Genomic DNA, 22,503 nt, shown 5'->3' on the forward strand with positions numbered 1-22,503 from the left:
TGTGTTGGCAGTATAGCACTGTACACTCTCCTGTGCCAAACTGTCTGTTGCAGCATGGTTTTCTCCCAACTCTTGTGGTAAGGGCTTGCCATCTGCTACACACCATGGTAATTTTTTTTAACTCTCAGAGTGTTGCACAGTTATGAATATTTCACAGTAAAGTAACCCAACTAAAAAGGCCACCCCTACCAATAACAGGATGGAAAGGGGGTGATATAGCACCTCTGGGTGAGAGACAGTGTGGCAAAAGGCAGTGTGACAACAGGCCTGCTCCACCTCCATTGAGAGGCTACGATTTTCCAAAGATTTTGCTTTTCTAGACAGCAGCCTGCATGTGAGTGTTGTCCTTCCACTGGAGACTTGTTAAGCTTTTCTTTTTGCTGTTGACTTTTCAAGAAAAGAGAAATATTGGAGCAAATGATGACAGGCTGGCTGGCATTTTATAAACTGTATGTTGAGTTCATGTGCTTGTCTGTTTGGTACAGGTTCCCCAGGCGAAGGAACTTCTGTGTTAAATGTGTTGGACTTTAAGCACACTCTCTCTCTCTCTCGCTCTCTCTCAAATAAATGCAACCCTGTGCCCTTCAGCAGAACGTTCTTATGTGCTGTGATCCGTTTGGGAGACCACAGACAAGCACTAACTTACTGACAGTTGCCCATGCTTCAAAAGAAATCCGCAAAATAATTTATTACGCTCTGGTTTAGTTACAAGCTAAAGTGATAGAATTCTCATTAGGCGAGTCATAAGGGGGAGAAGTCATTTTTGAACAGAAATCTTTTACACAGATCAGTTTTCAATTGCAAGCAGTTCCAGCATCACTAAGGACAGGGATGGATGGGTTGCTGTTTCATTTGGTTGCTCCCACACACACACACACACCCTTTCTTAACACAATAATCCTGTATATCATCTTAAGAAAATCTGAACCCTCTTATTAAGAACTTTATATACCTTCTCTGAAAGGAGTTGCACTAAGGGAGAGATTTGACACTTTATGAAATGGCCCTCAGAAAATTCATTCAGTAGTTCAATAAGGGTTTTATTATTGTTGCTTATAGAAGAAATGTATTTGCTGAGACAGCGGAACTCTACTAAGAAACAAAAGCAAATGAACACATGAGAAGGGCAAACAGGTTCATTTTTTTACTTAGATTGTTGTTTTACATGGTGGAGGAAATCTTCCAATCTGCTGCTGTCCTTGGTTTATTTTCATCTCTCCAAAAGGTAGAGGCAAGTGAATTGCTGAAATTGTAACAGAAAGGGCAATTACACACAATTTAAAAGTACAGATTTAGACAATATAGATAATACTGTGGCATGTTCAATGGCTCTCCTGAGCAACCAGATGTTCTCTCTCTCTCTCTCTCTCTCTCTCTCTCTCTCTCTCTCTCTCTCTCTCTCTCTCTCTCTCTCTCTCTCCTGCCAGGCAGTCTCAATCTACAGCTCGCTGCCCCCTTCCTGAGCTCTCCTCTCCATTTGTCCCAGCGATCTCAGTGATCTTTCAAATGGGCTTTTATTTGAGTAATTTTGTTCTTTGTCCTTCAGCATTTGCCACCTTCGTAGACGTCATTTCATGTTCCTTTTCTAGCTCACATAACTCATACCCTGCTGCACTCAGGATTGCAATGTCCTAACTTGAAATCAGCTCTTTTAGAGAAAGGGGTCCATACACAGTCAGTCAAATACACAGAGCGGTGCTAGAAGGAACATCTCAGTCTCTGGATCGACATTCTTTGCCATTGTGTCAAGCATTATCTGATAGCATAAAGGTATTTTGAGCCCATGTACAGCCTCAAACGACTTCAATTTTTAACAAGAGTGATCATTAAATAATAGTGACTTATTTTGCCTCTTTCCTCATACTAAATTGTTGTGATTTCACAGCTACTCAAACCATTACCATTACCCTCCAATTTTATCTCAGCAGCTAAGGAGGTTTATACAGCACTTCTCCCTTTCAGTATGACAAGGCCAATGACTTCCCCCCCCCCCCAACCTGGCATATGTCAGAAGGATATACAAGTGCCTCTTCCTACATATAGGAATCATGCCAGCAGAACCCCCAGATGAAAATAAAACTCCCATCAACAAAACTATTGTTGCCGTGTGAAGTGAAGAACTGTAATATCTCCCCTTCAGTCTGGGACAGTTTTAGTGCTGAGACCAAATGGCTACACCAGATCCCAGGTGAACAGATTCTGTAGGTTAGGTGCACATTAAAGGCCTACAACACAGAAGTGAGTGTGGAGTGAAAGGCAGAGGATAGCTGAATCCTAAAGGGAAAACAGTGTTCTTGCTTTAGACTGTAATACTGATCCCTCCAGGTAGGCAGAAAGTGCACTGACAAGTCTCTCGACATCTTTTAACATGAGCTTAGGGAACACATAACAAATCTCTGTCATACACACACACAAACATTGTGTTGCAAAGTGGCCCATTCTGGACTGAAAGTAAATATGCTCACTGCAGAAGGGTTACATTTATAAACAAGCTTGTGTTAGGCTTATGGGATATCTGTGAACTAAGTTGGTCTAGATTAAATCAATTTGAAATAAAAATTTGCTTCATATTTTCTCATTACCTGGTAACTAGCAGATCTAAAGAAAAGCTGATCTAAGGAAAAGTGATCTAATAATTTAAGGGAAACATAAAACACATGAGTGGATATTGCAGGAGATATATTGGCAGATATGTCAACCATCCTTTAGCACTCAAGCTGATTAATTGGCAATAAACTATGTCATAAAACCATGTTATGTTCAGAATTTGTCTTAAGAATGTTAAGGCAGAAAGTTATCTGAAAAGAAGATACCTGAAGCAAAACCAAAAAACAAACAAACCCCAAAGTGTTTAAAAACACTAAAAAGCTGCCACTCCACTGGCAGATTTAATAACAGACTTAACTATTTCAGCATTATGTCTGATCCATTATACACCGTAAGCTGACAGACTTGATTAGAGGCATTAGCACAAATGGTCCTTTCATAAATTGCAAAAGTGTAGATACAGTTCCTCTCTAGCTAAATTTACTAGCCATGGCACTTCCCTCCCCAAGATTCCCATTCATAAAAATACACTTGCTGATCTTTTTACAGAGAAAGAGCAAAAACAAAAGTAGTCTTTGTGGCTTACTTTAGCATTATCATGCTAATTCAAACTGGTAACGTAACAAACTTATCATATGACTTCACAGTACTTTATTAGACGTTTTACTCATTGATAGAGTGCAATCATTCAGTAATACTTAGAATGATTTATGATCTTTTCCATTCTTAATAGCACTTTGTGAAAAAGCCATAATTGCTATTCATTCTTTAAATAATGCTTCAGAGGCACAGCTTTGTTAAATGGAAAGCCAAAAAAGGGGATCTTTTAAATACTTAGTTCCAATCATTTATCATACAGAAACGATGAAGGCATCATTTGTGCAGGAATAATGCACACTGAGAAACTAGCATCAACCTGAAATGCTTTCAGATCCGAATTCTTTTCTAACTGCCTAAAAGTTTGCATTTTCTGGAATGGACAGGAAAAGGTCCATCCAGTTTTTGAGTAGCTTTGATTGACTCTAAGACGACTCCTGCACAGAGATGCTTCTCCCTGCAGGTTTCAGTCAGAGCAAATGCAGCGCCAGTGTAGAATCCACACTGTTTTCTCCTGTGAATTTTTTGCCTCAGCCCCACCCCACAGCTGCCATTCCCCTTCTCCACCATAAAATCTTTCTTTCTTTCTTTCTTTCTTTCTTTCTTTCTTTCTTTCTTTCTTTCTTTCTTTCTTTCTTTCTTTCTTTCTTTCTTTCTTTCTTTCTTTCTTTCTTTCTTGGTGTTTTTGTATTTTGTGTGTGTATGTGTCTGCACCTGGAAGTTATGTTGACCACTGGTGACTGATCCCTACTGGGGGCCTGGGGAATATTCAGAGAGATGGCTGATTAAAGCCCACCCCTGTCCTCCCGACCTGGTATTTCAAGGAGGTCTCCCATCCAAGTGCTAACCAGAGTTGACCCTGCTTCACTTCCAAAATCTGATGAGATTGGACTTGCCTGGGCTATCCAGGTCAGGGCTCACCTAGGGTTTTTTCCGTCAAAATGGTATGGCGACCTACTGCAGGTGTCCCCAAACTTTTTTGAACCTGCGAGCACACTGGGAATTCTGACATGGCATAGTTGGTGCAGCAACAAAATGGCTGTCACAGCAGGTGAGCCTAGCCACAAAATGATTGCCAAAGCTTAACTCTAGTAACGCCATACAGATTCTCATGCTGAGGTGACAGCTGCTGCCAAAGCAACATTTTTAAAAACTTATTTAGCCAATTAAATCTCCAATAGTTAATCAGAAGCTTTGCTGGGAAAAAGCCCTTCCTGGCCCCACCCACTTCCTTAAAACACTTGTTGGATGCCAGATAGCCTCCCACTGGGGGAAGTTCCCCTGGTTTTGAGGTTTCAACCTGCCAGCACAGAGCTGGCTAGTGGGGGGATCCCTGCCCCTAAAGTGCTCCATCAGTGCCTGATGTGCCCAGCTGATGACATCACCTGGAAGTGATGTCATCACACTGGGCACATCATGCAAGGGACGCTCTAGCATTTGGGTAAAAACTCTATGGCAACCCCCTGTGCAACATGCCCAGTGCCCATGTAACTTCCAGGTGATGTCATTGCACCATGTATATTTGGACGAGAGAGATCTACCCTCACCAGCAGCCAGGTAGGACTTGGCAACCCTAGTGCCAGAAAAGGTGTCAGTGGGTACCATGGTGTCACTTTGTGGGAGCCTGATCTATTGCTACAGTCTACTTACGCCTCTAAATACCCAGCCCTTTTTAGGGGTAACAGAGGAGACATAACACTGCATAACATCACCTCACCTCAAAAAAAAAAAAAAAAAAGGATGCTGTTAGTTACTTTCTTGCTTGAGAGGACAGACAAGGTCTCTATGAATTACTCTTAATTAATTGCAGTTAATTACACTCCACAATTTACATATCTATCTCCAAATCTGACATATTTATTGCTTCAGTATTCCCTCCCCACTCTGGGAATTACATCCAAACAATGGTGACCTTATAAACTTAGCGTGTTATTCCTGTTTACATCTGTTAAAACATCTTCATTATGTTGTATGCTAATTTGTTGCACACCTCTGCCTATATGCACGGACTGGTAAATTCCATTTCAATGTATCTGAGAAACTGTGCATGCACATGGAAGCTCACACCTTGAACAAAACTTTATTGGTCTTAAAGGTGCTACTGGACTCAAACTTTGTTCTACTGCTTCAGACCAACATGGCTGCGCATCTGAATTTACCCAAACTCTGCATTGTACTTGTAAGATCTCAGTGACATCATCCCAACCCCAACCTGATTGCTAGTGATTGTTTATACTGTTCTAGAAGTGTCACCACATTAGAAGTAGCATCATCCCACTCAGGATACCCCTCTTTAAAGTACATATTGCAGGTGAGTGAATGGATGTAGGAGGAACAGCAGGACTGTAGCAGCAGACCTGGGTCCCCAGCCACAATCAGGTGACATGATCATGATGGAAGAATTCTACACTCATACACTCCATGCAGATTGGTATAAATCCAGTCATTCCATGCATGAAATGTGATGTTTTCTTGCAGTCCCTTATGACCATCAGAAAGATCATTCCCAGGGTAGCAGGCAGAGCCATGCACATAAACTGAGTAGGGGGGCCTCTAAAAACAAAATATTTACTTAAAATTACTAAATTACCAATTTTTGGATAAATGCAGTGGGGCTGCAGGAACAGAGAAGAATGTGGGGAAATTCTATGTGTATCCATGACATTTGTTTGAATTTTCTTTCTATTCCCACAAGTACATTTTCTCATCCTTGATAAATTACCTGAACAAGATTTGTGTAATACATACCGGAGAGAAATCCCCAAAAATATGCGTATTATGTTTTATGAATGGGCTCGTGCTACATGTGATCTTGCTACATTTTTAGACTCTCTGTAAAAGCACAATTTCCCCAAATAAAAACTATGTTAATTGCTAAATATAAGTCAATCAATGCCAAAGATTATGCTGACTCTGCCACAAGTAAATTGTATTGGATATTCAACGTGAAGATTTGTTTCTCCTGAAGTCCACTAATTCAAGTTTTTGTCTAAGATGATGACCCGCATATTGATGGACAGATTCTATTAACTTGAAGTCAAGTAATGAAGGATTTGATTTTGCTCAAGGCACAAGAAGAAGTGTTACTGAACCGATGGACTTAATGAAGCATACAAGCAAAGACACTTTTATTAATAATATGAACAGACCTATGCTACAAAGTCATTTGCAAGATTCCAGAACAAGACAGGAATTAGTGCAAACATTTATTCCAGGTATGTACACATTTTTTTGCATGAGTTAAAGCCCAATCCAGTGCATGTTTACTCCACTGCCTCTTGATCATGGTGGCTGACTCTACCCCATGGAACAGACTCCTAGCTACTGAAAGACTTTGTCTTTAATATAGCTTCATAAGGGTTATTATTAGGGTTGATAATCTCCAGGGGGTGGCTGGAGATCTCCCGCTATTACAACTGATCTCCAGAGATTCATTAACTTGGAGAAAATGGCCACTTTGAAAGTTGGAATCTATGACATTATGCCCCTAACCCCACCCTCCCAAAATCTCCAGGTATTCCCCAACCCAGAGCTGGCAACCCTGGTTCTAAATCAGGATTTTAAAGAGAACCTCTTTGCTACAGTTTCACAGGACTTTGGACATAGAGGTATCTAAATGAGTTTAACAAGAGTTCTAGCTTTTTATTATTATTATTCATTTGATGCTACTTTTATTTTAAATTATTTTGTTTATTTGTTTGACCACTGTGGATCTCAGATTGTTCGGCTGAAAGGTGGACCTATAAATATTTTAAATTAATAATAAAATGAAATCTAGTGAGCTGAACAATCAAAATCTGAATACCATTTTGTTGCTTTCACCTTCTTGGCCATTTTCAGAGCTAAAACAAATTGCATAGAATGCATTTGTCTCTCCGGACTTTGAAAGTGGGGCCATTAGACTGAGGTAATATTGACAGCCAGACTGTAGCTAGCACAACTGGCCCAGAGTGAGGGTTTGCATTCTCACCCTTCTCCCAGGGGACCTCACAGGTCTCAACCATGAGATGAGTAGGGTTAAATACATCTCTCTCTTCCTCCTCTCTGCCCAGTGCTGTCTCCTGGCTCCCAGCTTCTGGAAAGAACTCAAGCTCCTCCCTAGATGACTGCTGGATCCTTGAGGGCAGTCTCTAATGGTCCCACTGTCCCACTGTCCCCCCCCCTCCCATAGGGACAAAAGCTCCCATGGGAAGCAGCTTTTTTGTGCGCCCACCCACACTCACAGCTACTTTGTCAGGGCATCTGTAAGGCAACTGTTTCTCAGAATGTTCCCACCATGGTGCAAAGCAGAGTGTGAAATGCACAGGGATCTTTTGTAGGGATGTCTGCATGAAACATAATACAATTTATTTTCCCACTACACCATCGACTTTAAAAAAAACCAGTCCTCTTCCCCTTGAAATGCCACCTTGGCCTGGCTCTCTGCAACATTCTGGTAGCTGCTCTATGGCTCAGTGAATGTCAGGAAAAACCACCCACAGACATGGCAGACGCCATATGAACTGAAAAGGGTATTACACTGGTAACGGCTCATATTTTGGACATGACTTATGACACACTTGCCAAAAAGGTTAGTCACCATTAGCTTGAAGAATATGTGAAACAGCAGATTGTGCATGAGAACTAGAGAAGAAAAACACATGCTAGCTTATCCCACACAAAAATCTACGCACAATCTCACAACATCAATATCCTTCTTCAAAACTGGGATTTAGAAAGTTCTAGAGCACTAGAGTCTAGCATGGATGGAAGGTGGCATAATATAGTCCAGTCTCGTCATATCAGTAAACCTAAGCACGGTTGGTTTGGGATGGGAAACCACCAAGGAAGACTCTGCAAAGGAAGGCAATGGCAAACCATCTTTGCTTCTCAATTGCCTAGAAGGCCCCTTGCTGAGGTTGCCATAAGGTGGTTGCGACTTGATAGCACTTATGTACATATAACAGGCTAGCAGCCTGAATAGCCCTGACTAGCCCAATCTCATCAGAGCTTGGAAACTAAGGAAGGTCAGCCAAAGTTAATACTGGGATGGGAGACCAACAACAAAGATTTGGTTTGCTATGCAAAGGAAGGCAACAGTAAACCATCTTTGCTCATCTCTTGCTTTGAAAACTCCATGGTCCTAGGGCCGCCATGAGTCCTTTGGAACTTGATGGTATACAATTTTTATTATAAGAGTCTACAAAGGCTAGAAGGTGCTATCTAAACTCATATGGTTTGAATCGATAGCTAAAGATGGCACTTTCAAAAGATAACACTAGAAAGGCAATTATTCCTTCTTCAAGATACTTTCTGGTTTTCATCTTTTAATCTTAATTGGCCCTTCATCTCCTTTTAATGCCTTGGAGCATTAGCTATATCAGATACTTGACCTTGGCCAGATGATCTTAGTCATTTCCATACAGACAGTCCAGCATTTTAGTTTAGTTTAGTTTAGTTTTGGCTGTGAACTCTTGAGTGAGATTAAAACGAACCCTTGCTTAAAAATGGATAGAATGCTCAGTTTTATACACTGCGTTCACACTTACTTTTCAAAAGCATATTGTGTGATTGATGCTGGCTGTTTAGTTTTATGGACTTCTTAGTGTAAAATCTGACTGAAGATATATGGAACTAGGAGTAATGTGGGAATAAATAGTATATCTCAAAGCCTACTGAAGTTTTTACTGTGTGTATGTCCAAATTTTACTTTACCTTCTGATTTTCAGGTTGTGCTAAAATAGGTGTGTAGCATGTGGGAAATTTTACAAAGGAAGTTGTCACCAGCTGTATTCAAATGACCTCTTCAAGATATTTCTGTCCTGTTGGTCCTAATAAAAGATATTACACTGCTGTTGTTTCTGGATGCTCAAGGTAAACGTGCCTGTTGAAGGTCTGCATGGAGGCTACACTTGTACAATTGCATAATAACCACAGACTTTCTGACTGTAACTGGGAAGTCGTTTGGTAGGTGTTGTGTATGAGGACTCATGCTTTCGTTCCTTACCATTGTTGCTGCCTGGTTCATTGGAGCCTTGAGGACTGAGCTTGGGGACTCTAGAACAATGGGCAGTAGGATCCAAATCCCTGCTGCCCTAGTCCAATTAGAAGCTCTTGCTGGTTCAAATGATCCAATGGCATTCTAGCGTGGGAACCTAGAACTGTATATAATTGGTCCCGTTGGCCCAGTTCAGCAATATTCCAGTTCAGCGGTTACCATGCTATAACAATAAAAGAGCTATGATCACTGCAACCTTGTCTCCTCCATGCATTGAACCCACTACAGTACAGCATGGTTCCCAGCTGTGCAGAGGAAGCCTTATTGCATGTGCAGTTGTATGCACCTAGGCTCCATGCAGATGCTCAACTAAACTTCCATATGTTTCTCTCCCCACCTTTCATTCACACACAGATATGCCTACACACAGGGAGAGATGGGTTCACTCACACTGGACCACAGAAGCATCTGCGTTACACACAGAAGGATCCAGCTTCAGTCCCAGACTTCACCAGTTGAAATGATCAAGTAGTTGACTGGCCCTGACAAGGAGATTATACTCTTAGGACCTAAACTGTTAGTTACATATTTGCAATATTACTATTTGCTGTATATGTAATTGCTGCTGACATAAGGCCAGATACATTTATGGCCTTCCAAAAAACTGTGTCATTCATTTCCAGATTGGAACATTCCATTTTGGGTCCTATATTAATTGTTTATTGATTGACAAGTGTAACATAGACTTTGTTGTATGTTGAAATTTGTATTGTTTGACCTCTGAAGAATGCCTTTGCAGGCTTTGGTTTTGTTTGGGGTTTTTTTAGTTTGCCTACAGCTTCTCTTGCAGTGCAATCCTAAACAGAACTCATTGAAGGGTGCAGATCTACTTTGGATTGCACAGTTATGTTCATATCAGAACAGAGCAACTATGTTTCGGATAGGGTTGCCAATTCCCAGGTGGGGGCAGGGGATCCCCCAGTTTGGAGGCCCTCCCCCCACTTCAAGGTTATCAGAAAGCAGGGGGGGGATATCTACAGGGCACTCCATTATTCCCTATGGAGACCAATTCCCATGGGGTATAATGGAGAATTGATCTGTGTGTATCTGGGGCTCTGGGAGGGCCGTTTTTTTTGAGGTAGAGGCACCAAATTTACAGCATCCAGTGCCTCACCCCAAGATACCTTCCAAGTTTCAAAAGGATTGGACCAGGGGATCTAATTCTATGAGCCCCAAAAAGGTGCCCCTATCTTTCATTATATCCAATGAAGGGAAGGCATTTAAAAGATGTACAGTCCCTTTAAATGTGGTGGCCAGAACTCCCTTTGGAATCCAATTATGCTTGTCACACCCTTGCTCCTGGCTCTACCCCCCAATGTCTCCTGGATCCACCCACAAAGTCCCCAGATATTTCTTGAATTGGATTTGGCAACCCCAGTACAGAAAGAATGTAGAATCAAATGTGCAATGGAAGCTGCATTATTTCGACTAAGAGATCTATATAAAAGGCACATACACAGGATTAAGAGATTATTTAAATGTTACTTTCAAAAATCAGCATACAATGAGATTGGGAACAGGTCTCAGGTTAGTATTCTCCTCCCCCTCCCCAAAAATATATATATCTTCACCATAAATACAAGTAAACATCTTAATTGTCAGACAATTCTACCACAAGTAGAGGTCAAGAGAAATATGTCCAAACAACATTCTCAGTATTTACTTGCAATTAGGAGCAATAACATTTTCATATTCTCATTGGAATACCTTTAATACAGTAGACTCTCTAACACTGATTCTTTTTTCATCATCTTGGGATTCTTTATGCTGAACAACCACACAGTACAAAATGCTGGATTTTATTTTTTTTAAGGACTGTGCACAGCATTACCTCTGCTACAATTCCAGTTCAACATGGATAAATGTAAGTATTATCAACCATAAAAATTAGCAAACAATATTTTATTGTTGTTGATTTTAAAAAAAAAGCCATCACAAGTTTCTCATAACTGAATCTGTATAGTGGAGAAAGCCACTGAGAATAATTTGTTGGTGGTTTGTACCATGGAAATATGATTTGACTCCTTCCCTTCAAAGGCCTTCTGCAGGTGTTTATGGGAAAAAAGGACACACGCAGGAGTGTCGTCAACAGTGCCTCCAGTTCTCATACTTGGGTGGAACAACACATTACACGTAGTTTCATTACTCCTTTTAGTAATTGTTTTGTTTATTAAAACAATTATTAATTCTGTTTATTAAAAAGAAAGCCACTGCTTTTTTCACATTTTTTCATGCCCAAAATTTCTACCCCAACCTGCCTTGTGACCTACATCTGCAGACTGTGACAGGACCACCCAGAAGTCCCACACCACAGGGATAATCTAAGAACTCGCTACAATGTTCTGGTTTCCCATTCATCCTTAAAAAAAAAAAAAAAGCAGCGAACACTGTCATGCAGTGACACCAAAAGGGGAGGAGAAACTGGGGGAACAAAATGAGGGGGCAAGTTTGCTGTTAGGCCCTTAAAGCCAGCATCATGCTGCATCCCAAAAGTTTAAATTTTAATGCAGTTCTAGCTGCAGCCACTAGAGACACAGGGAAGTCTGTGCACGGTGAAATGCATTCTACTATCAGCTAGACTTGCCTTTCTCCAGGATTGAAGCAAATTTGCCTAACAGTTGTTTAACAAGGCCATTTTCTATAATAGCTTAGACTTCCTTTTCTTGTACTTAGCTCAGCCAGATTTTGCAAAGCAATAGTTAGGCTGCTGCAGCGAGATAAACCAATTTTTCCCTCTCTTTCCCTTCATTTCTCTCCCTCTTTTCCGCACCTTTTTCATTCATTTCTCTTTCCCTCCACCTAATTTTTCCATGTCCAAGTCTTGGTCTCAAATTTTTCTCATCCCAGTCCTGCCCAGCAACAGAATGTACTTAATAGTGGTACAGTAGCAAATCTCTATTAATATTATGAACAAGAGGGGGAAGGAGTTAATATTTCTCCATGATGGTAATGGAACATTAATCTGTTTTAGTGCTTATATATATATGCAATAGAAAGCTAGAACTCCCAGTTCAGGCAATGGATTGTTATTATTATTGTGTTGGTGGAAGATCTAATAACCCTTTGTAAAGGCTACTTTGCTATATGACAAATGACTATGAATCTATAGTAGTGAAAGAATCAGCCTATCTGCCCATCTTCCACTGCAGAGTGAGGGTTTGGATCTGGGGAACCCAGTCTGACTTTAACCACTATGCCACAGTGGCAGGCATAACTCCCCAGAAAAATGGCCACTAGTTTCAGGATGATTGTGGGAGTTCCTGGGACAAAACTGAAAGGCAGGAAAAATCCTAGCCCAGGTGAGACAAACCACCACCACCTTGTGCTATTTGCTATATGACAAATGATGTAATCTTTTGAATATCATTAAAATTACATTTATAACATATACCATACCTAGTCTTTTTCCCCAATAGGAATCCAAAGCTGCATTGTTCTCCTGTCCTCCACTTTATCCTCACAATAGCCCTGTGAGATAGATCTGACTGATAATGTGTCCCCCAGCAACCTTCCATAGTGGGTTGGGGATATGAGTATTATAGACGCTTGACAGGTTGCTTAAAAGCTCTCTTATTACATGTTGTGTGTCATGAAGATAGCTTTGTTCAGGGTGTTCCAATCCCTTTATTTTTGGCATTGCGACATCCATCATCAATGGTCAGTTTTCAAACATATAGCTTTATTTTCTAAGTTATGCCTGCTACAAACAGAGCCCCCGAGCTTCCATTGCAAATAGCACAAGGTGGTGGTGGTTTGTCTCACCTGGGCCAGGATAATAATAATAATATATAATAATAAAATTTTATTTATATCCCGCCCTCCCCGTCTAGGCAGGCTCAGGGCAGCTAACAACATTCATAAACATACAATCCAATAAATATAAAACTTTAAAATTAACATTATTTAAAAACCAGTCAGTACATAAATAAATTTAACTTAATCTGACAGTGGCAATGGTATTTCCAACGCTATTTCTGTCAGTATACATATTTTCCGACGCTATTTCTGTCAGGATTTGTCCTGCCTTTCAGTTTTGGCCCAGGAACTCCCACAATCATCCTGAATCTAGTGGCCAGTTTTCTGGTGAGTTATGCCTGCCACTGTGGCATAGTGGTTAAAGTCAGACTGGGTTCCCCAGATCCAAACCCTCACTCTGCAGTGGAAGACGGGCAGATAGGCTGATTCTTTCACTACTATAGATTCATAGTAACAGCAAGCCAAGTGATTTGTTTTGTTACATTTGGTTTGGATCAGAGTCATCTGGGGGGACCAAGTAGAATCTTTGTCCAGGGGCCCATGGTGGCTCTTGGCAGCCCTGAAGTAATGGACTGACTAATGAACATGCACTTTCACTACAAACTCAGATTAGGTTGATATTTGTTAAACTGGTATTACTTCCCCACAAAAATTCTGTCACAGGCATCTGCTTCCCTCCCCCAAGCTACTGTTCTGAGAAAGGGACAAGGAACCAGTAACAGCACAATCCTAAACAGAATTATCCCCTTCTAAACTCATTGAAGTCAACAGGATTAGGTTACTGTACTTCATAGAATCATAGAGTTGGAAGAGACATCAAGGGTCATCTAGTCCAACCCCCTGCACAATGCAAGAAACTCACAAACACCTCCCCCAAAATTCACAGGATCTTCATTCTCTATATGACAGCCCTTCAAGTACTTGAAGATGGTGATCATATCACCTCTCAGTCGCCTCCTCTCCAGGCTAAACATCCCCAGCTCCTTCAATCTTTCCTCATAGGACTTGGTCTCCAGACCCCTCACCATCTTTGTCGCTCTCTTCTGGATCCATTCCAGCTTGTCTATATCCTTCTTAAAATGTGGTGCTCAAAACTGAACACAATACTCCAGGTGAGGTCTTACCAGAGAAGAGTAAAGTGATACCATCACATCACGTGATCTGGACACTATACTTCTGTTGATACAACCCAAAATTGCATTTGCCTTTTTAGCCACCACATCACACTGTTGACTCATGTTCAGCATATGATCCACTAAGACCCCTAGATCCTTTTCACACATACTACTGCTAAGACAAGTCTCCCCCATCCTATAACCATGCATTGGATTTTTCCTACCTAAATGCAGAACTGTTAAAATTCATTTTATTGATTTTAGCCCAGTTTTCCAGTCTGTCAAGGTCATCCTGTATCCTGTTTCTGTCTTCTTCTGTGTTTGCAACCCCTCCCAATTTAGTATCATGTGCAAATTTAATAAGCATTCCCTCTATTCCTTCATCCAAAACATTGATAAAAATGTTGAATAAAACAGGTCCCAGGACAGATCCTTGAGGCACTCCACTTGTCACTCCTCTCCAAGAGGAACCATTCACAAGCACACTTTGGGTGCGATCTGTCAACCAGTTACAGATCCACCTAATGGTAACAAGATCCAAACCACATTTGACCAACTTGTCAACAAAGATAGTATGTGGAACCTTATAAAAAGCCTTACTGAAATCAAAATAAACGATGTCTACAGCATTCCCCTGATCCAGCAAGGTAGTCACTTTCTCCAAAAAAGAGATAGGTTAGTCTGACATGACTTGTTCTTGAGAAACCCATGCTGGCTCTTAGTAATCACATCCATTCTTTCTAAATGTTCCAGGACCAACTGATGATTTGTTCTAAAACTTTTCCAGGTATAGACATCAAGCTGACAGGTCAGTAGTTACCCAGATCGTCTTTTTTCCCCTTCTTGAAGATGGGGACAACATTTGCCCGCCTCCAATCTTCCGGCACCTCTCCTGTTCTCCAAGAATTCTTAAAAATAATGGCCAGAGGCTCAGAAATTACATCCGCAGGCTCTTTTAGAACCTTTGGATGCAATTCATCTGGCCCTGAGGACTTAGTTTCATTTACCCCTATGATGATCCTAGGTTGGAACTTCATACCCTCCTTATATGTTCTGTTTTTGCCATGTTGAGCACCATTTCCCTCAGAAGAGAAGACTGAGGAAAAGTAGGAACTGAGCAGTTCTGCCCTCTCTTCATTACCTGTTACAATTTCACTTAATTGCCCTCGCAGTGAGCCTACTATGTCCTCACTCTTTTTCTTACTCTGAGCATAAGAAAAGAATCCTTTTGTTTGTTTGTTTTTAGCATCTTTGGCCAACCTAAGCCCTTACTGAGCTTTAGCTTTTGGAATTTTTTCTCTACAAGCACTGGTGATTTGTTTATATTCATTCTTGGTTATAAGGCCCTCCTTCCAATTTCTAAAGGAGTCTTTTTTATTTCTCAAGTTTTAGAGAGCTGTTTATGGAGCCACTTCGGTTTCTTTAGGCATTTTCCATTTTTTCTTCTCATAGGAATCGTCTGTGATTGCGCTTTCAGTATTTCATTTTTAAGGAACTTCCACCCATCCTCCTAAGTATTTCTGACCATGGGATTTTACCCAGCATAGTTCTAAGTTTATCAAAGTTTGCCTTTCTGAAGTCCAACCTGACTACATATAGCTTTTCCCTTCCCTAAGACTGTAAATTCCAAAATCACATGGTCACTACTGCCCAGGGTGCCCACTGTTTCCACTTCTTCAATCAATTCTTCCTTGTTGGTGAGAATCAAATCCAAGATAGCAGATCCCCTTGTTTCCTTCTTCACTTTCTGGAAAAGGAAGTTGTCAGCAAGACAAGTCAGGAATCTATTTGACTTTTCATTTTTAGCAGAGTTGGACTTCCAACAGATGTTCGAGTAATTGAAATCTCCCATGATCACTGTATTCCTTCTCTTGGAGAACTTTACAATTTGCTGTAGAAGTATCTCATCCAAGTCCTCTGCCTGACTTGGTGATCTATAGCAGACCCCCACAATAATATCAGTTTTATTTCTTACTCCTTTTATTTTTACCCAGAGACTCTCAGCTGAGCTGCCATGCTCCGATTCACATATTTCCTCACAAGTATATACCTCTTTCACATATACTGCTACACCTCCACCCTTTCTCACTTGCCTGTCCCTTTTAAATAAGTTGCACCCCTGGATGCACTGGAAATTGCTGCAAAACAAATTCAGTATTTTTAGCATCCAAGTACATTTTGGGTCCCATTTTTAGAAAATGGAGTAAGCACTTTAGTATTAAGGCAATTTTATTATCAGCCTCTTTGGGTTAGCTAATTAACTATATACATAATTATGCCATAATCAAAGAATAAAAGAAATTGTGTGCTGCAGCACATTTTCATTTTTTCTTCTTTTATCTCCAAATGTGATGACAAAAATTAATTTCCTGCAGTCACTATTTCAAAATAAGGATCACTGGCCATATATCTTCGAAGAGCAATAGGACCCGTTACCAAATGGAGAAAGAAATAATGTTTGTTTCATCTTTTATTTTAAATGCGGTGACCTTTTGAATGTTTTCTAGAAGGAAAAGACCTGGTGATATCAACTGCTTATCTTCATCTAATAATTTCATACCCTGGCTTTGATGGTTGCTATTGACCTTCAAACATCTTTTATTACATTGCATCCATAAGTTTGTTTTAGTATCTCCGCTTGGTCTAATTACCTGGATTATTCTATATGGTTCCCTACAGGGAAATATAATGCTGAAGTCTGAGTTTTTAAACACTAATTAAAAAATCATTAGCCTGTGAATTAATTTCCACTCTTTGTATTTTCCTGTCCCTCCTGATAGCCATCTGATTTGATAAGCAATCTAGTTGTTGCCATGCAAAGATCCTGAACTACCCTTCAATTATGGTTGTGTCATTCCCTTACCAACATAGGGTACCATGATTGAAATAATCCCTTAGCTCAGTGCATAAAATACCCTTTTATCACCACATCTGCTAAAAAAAAAAATTGCCCTTGGAATCAAAAGGAGCCACCCTGCACATAGATGCATTTTTGCGTCTCTCCCCATGCCCATTTTGCATCTCCAGGCTTCAGAACAACAGCACCTGTTCAGCAGCTGCACAGAGGTTGCCAGGTCTTCCCAGGCCACCTGAATTGGGGGGGGGGGGGAGAGTGTTGAGTTGCCAGCTCCAGGTTGGGAAACTCCAGGAGATTTGGGGATGGGGCCTGGGGAAGCCAGGGACTCCAGTGGTGTACAATGTTATAGAGTCCACCCCTCCCAAACATCCATTTTGTCCAGGGAAATTATCACTGTAACCTGGAGGTGAGCTGTAATTCAGGGGGATCCCCAGTTCCAGAGCTTTTTTTTTTTGTAGAAGGAACTCCTTTGCATATTAGGCTACATGCCCCTGATGTAGCCACATACTCCTGATGTGAGTTTACAGTAGGCCTTGTAATTAGAGCCCTGTAAGCTCTTGGAGGATTGGCTACACCAAAGATGTGTGGCCTAACATGCATAGGAGTTCCTCCTACAAAAAAAAAAAAAAGTCCTGCCCAGGTTGCACCTGGATACTGGGATCCCTAATCAGGTCTTGAAGACATTCCACCGATGATGGATGTCTTCTGCTTTATGGGCACCCAAGAGTCTCTGACTTGCCCTGCAATGTAAACTGTTCCACTTTCAGAACTATTTGGAGATATGCCACTTTAAATGAGTAAGTCTGAGGAAGAGGAGGAGATGAGAAAACCCACTGTGTAAAGAAATAGTTAGCAGTTGATTAGTCTATTGTTTTTTCAGCAAGAACTTTCAGCCAATATGAATCTGGTCACTTTCATGTGGTACAAATCTGGTTTCCCATGTGTTATTCCCTCCCCCCCCCCCCCAGCTTTGTTTGAAATGTACACAGATCTGTGTATCTACATTATTATATTCTGTCTGAGACAGAATGTGTGGGATGCATTGGTCCCATGTAGTGTAGTAGTAGCAGCAGCAGCAGCAGTATCGTCATCATAATCATTATCATTATGGACTGGATCAGCTAGCTTTTTTGCTCAGTCTCATTTAATTCCCCTTCTTCCTACAGTCTCCATACCACATGAATTTGATGCAGGGCCTCTGATCCCCAGCACATCCTTCCCCCCCCCCTTTTCTTCCTCTCCTCCCCTTTTTTGTGGTCAAGGGAATGTCCTCTCTTTTGATTTCATGTCTGGAAATAATTGGATGTCTATGGGTGAGGTCAGACGTTCATAAAATCCTGCTACGGGCATGAGTGGAGTCCAGAAGCATGTCGGATTTTAAGCGGTTGTCCAAACGTCAGCATCTGTGAATGGTGGTTAGCTCGTTTGAGTCTTGCGTTGAGACGACTGGGGCGCTGACTAATTTGATACTGCTTTAAATCCGGAACAAAATTCTTCTGACGGTTCCTGAGTGGTATTTCTCTGTTTGAATGCTCTATCGTTGGCGACTCGTCGGAAGCGCACCACTGTTTCCTCCCAAAGCCCCCTGCAAGTAATATCACTGCACCAGTGAATGAGCGAGCGAATGTTGGCTCGATAAATAATTTACCCGCCCCTATGTCCGGAAACAAAACTCACTTTTGAAAGTAGATGTGAACTAGATGTGAACTGATTTGAATTCCTGGGTTTTTTTCTGCACGCGTAGTGCTCGTGCTGGAAAAGTAGTGCCAATGGACTAGCAAAACTGTAAGTGATCCGACGCATTTAAAAGCGACACGCTGCAGATAGCGGGCATCACTGCGCCTGCGCTAATGCAGATTGACGTCTCATGAAACGAGGTCCGGTAGAGCACTCTGATCAACCAGCAATGGGACCCATATGGGATAGAACGGGAGCCTGGCTCTTGTCTGATTGGAAAATTGGTTGTGCGGATTATAATAGAGGCTCGTTGCCTCTATTTAATGGATTTAATGGTGTGTGACTGCACCCTATGTGAGGTATATCCAAGTGGGCAGCCGTGTTGGTCTGAAGCAGTAGAACAAAGCAGGAGTCAAGCTGTACCTTTAAGACCAACCAATTTTTATTCAGAACGTAAGTTTTCATGTGCTCTCTTAAGCACACTTCATCAGATGAGGGGATCAGACAAGGGGATCAATACCTGATCCCCTCGTCTGATGAAGTGTGCTTATGAGAGCACACGAAAGCTTACGTTCTGAATAAAAATCGGTTGGTCTTAAAGGTGCACTTGACTCCTGCTTTGTTCTATGTGAGGTATGGTGAGATGAGTTTTCAGACACCCAGGCTACTAAAACCATTATTTACCTTAACACCTGAAACACTTTTCTTTTTCACTCCATTGTAATCCTTGCCCCAGTTCCCCATGGCATGTTATTGTTCTACAGGTCTGCACGCCAACTCAATATCTTCAGCAGTCCAGTCATCAGTGCTTCTTTGTAATGTGCTGGTAAGTTGCAGCCAACTTATGGCAATGCCAGCAAGGGGCCTTCAAGGCAAATGAGAAGCAGAGACTGATTGCTATTGTCTTCTTCTGCTGAGTCTCCCTTGGTGGCCTCACATCCAAGTACCAACCTGCTTGGTGTCTGAGATGTGACAAGACTGGGCTATTCCATGCTGTCTTCCCTCCTCTGAGTATTTGTTTAGCAACCAAAAATTAGCAGTTCTTGGATACAATTCACAACTGAATGTGCTGGACAAGAGGTTTTTCATGGGCTCAGCATGAGCAGTTCCTTCCTTCCCCCCACCCCACCCCGCCCCAAGTATACAAGGCCATGTTGTGCCATAGGCCTGGTCACACAGACAACAGTTATTCCAACTTCCCCCTTTTTAGTTGAAAGAAACTCATGAAACAGATGCCTGGGAGGCTACATCACACGTGGCATTCCATGTGTGGGTAGGTGATAAAGGAGAACACCCACTCCTCTGACATATGAAGATTCTTGTCAGTCTGGAAAATGTCTGATATTCTGGTATTCTGATATCAGTTCAGTTCTGATACAGGTTCATCTGCCTTCTGTCAGGAGATGCTGAATGATAAAAACCAGTTTTAGTTTCTTATATGGTCCTAGAGAGCCCTATTCCCAGGCGCTGAAACCACAGCCACCTGGTCCAGCTAGACCTTTACCACTCCTGCTGCCAGGCACTGAAACCATAGCCATCTGGGCCAGCCAGGAGTCCCACAGGTTCTAAACCTGTTACCAGAGGCTTTTCATCTTCCCAGCTTCTCTTTGGATGTTATCTGCCAGTTCTCAGTAAGTAACTTCAGACACTACTAAACTGGAAATGTTCCAGTTTAATAAATTGCTCAAGTTATAAAGGGTGTACGCTGGACTAGGAAACATTTTTAAGGCACACACAAAGGCAAATAAAAGAAAGACTCTTGTTCATCAGATGCAGGTCCACCGCACAGTTCTTGCATGCAGGCTTGAAAGAGAAAGTCCATCCCCTGCTGGGTAGTCCACATTGTGGGAGGATCGACAATGCAGCCCCTTCTCAGCTGTTGATGGAATAGCCGGCTTCTCACTCCCCGAGCGAGGCATGTTTTCAGATGTCCTCGCCTCAGCCCATGAACCAATTGGCCAATCAGGACATGCTTAGCTAAATGGCACCAGTAAATTGAAACAGATTAGGAATACACCCAAGAATAGTTCTCTCAGCTGCCAAAAGTCGCAGGTGAATGTAGTTAAAACAAGCACATTGCTTTTAGCATGCCAGTCCAGGAGCCTACAAAAACTTACAGGCTAAGGAAAACTGATAAACCCAACAGCGTAAAGGCTTAATGGTGACCAGGCAACATTATTGTCATCAACTTAAAATGCACAGATAACTGCTTATGTAAATTGCCAACCCAAGCAAATAGTAAAATGTTAAAGGAACCTGTTGAGGAAGTTTCATGGAAAGAGATCTTCAGATTAAGGTGTATCCTCTTAATAAATGCTTATCTGCTATTGCAATTAGAAAATTTCCATTAGCTAGTAGATTGATTGTGAAAATGGTATAGGGATCCAGAATCAACCCAAATGCTCAGGAAAAGTCAAAATTCAGAACACTCAACTTTAATGGCTCAGGTTATATCAGATTTACCATCCCTGAAAAGCAGATGTCTGTCAATATGCTTCTCACTCCACATTCTCACACTAAAAAGTGCTAGCCTTTCATACCTTGATAAATGGACTATGCTTCCTCTAGCGACATTAAAGCAGAAGTTTCCATTCCTCTTAGAGGATTCTGATTATCAAAGTACTGAATTTGTTGCTCTATTTCTAGGGGCTGCAGATAAATGTTGAAGGGAGGTGTTTTTAGACATGGGTTTTATTTAAGTTTTTTGGTTTTATTGTTCAAGACTTCAGACTAAGAACAAGGATTGGAAGAAAGAAGTGGCCTTTGCTGCATTATGTTAATAGTTTCTGAAGTTTGTTGACCGTCTTTTTTGAGCCCCTTTGATGAGGTAAAGTCATAATTTTCCTTCCCACATACAGCTAGGAAGTTTCTACATGAATACTGAACTACAAAGGAGAATTGCTCCCACAGACAGAAGGCAGAGACGGACACAAGGGTTTGGGTAACTAAGGGCCACTTTCTTTATTATTAAATTAACAATAAGGGCTATACACATAACAGGCAGCACGGCAGGGCCAGGGGACGAAATACTCCTCCCCTGCCGCATGACGGGCGAGCCACCCTGCCCCTAGGTATAGCCAAAATGCATGGCTCATACCCAGCTGGCCTAGCAAAGGTTATGCCCTGGAGTTCCAACCCCCATCCGCACGGCTGAAGGGCGGATCAATCCATGCAAACCTGAGGCAGTCCACTTCATCACTCAACTAGTCCGCACGGCCCAGGAATGATTTAGCTAGACCCCATGCCCCGAAACTGGAGTGCTATTGGTGCTCACCAAGCTGCATAACGGAAGTTAGGCAAAAAACCCAGCCAACCTGAAAGTGACCAGCCTACTTAAACCAGCCACACCCTAGCCAATTCCACAATCCCTTCTACAAGCAGTGTGAGGTAGGCAAAAAACACCACTTCCATCAGCCAAACAGGAAGAGATGAAAAAATTCCTACCTGGTCCCCCATAAATTGAGAGCAACCGGCTATTGCCCACACTACCTCAAGGGCGGGAGGGTGGGCCGAGCACGAGGTGAAGACTGGGAGGCAGAAGCAGAGACAGCCGTTAAGGCGTGCCTGCTCCGCCCTCATCTCCCATAATGCCCTGCCCGCTCCTCCTCCTTACGAAGGGGCAAAACGGCCCCTGGAGACAAGGATATGAAATTTCGGATTATAATCTTACTTATGTGGAAGTAAACCATACATGAAGTTTACTTCCAAGTAAACATGTATAAACTTGGACTGTCAGAGAGCTTAAAGGCTGCAAGTTGGAAAAAATGTCAACATGTAGAATTATGTAAAACAGCCATTTTCACAATGGAAGCCTATCACACAAATAGAGACTTTAAATATGTTTGCTCCCATGTTTATAAAATCCATCTGCCTCATTTGCATCTGTGAAATGTAATCCCCAGAAGGTAGACATTGCA

Source organism: Heteronotia binoei, chromosome 1, assembly GCF_032191835.1.
Source record: "Heteronotia binoei isolate CCM8104 ecotype False Entrance Well chromosome 1, APGP_CSIRO_Hbin_v1, whole genome shotgun sequence".
Classification (NCBI taxonomy): Eukaryota; Metazoa; Chordata; class Lepidosauria; order Squamata; family Gekkonidae; genus Heteronotia; species Heteronotia binoei.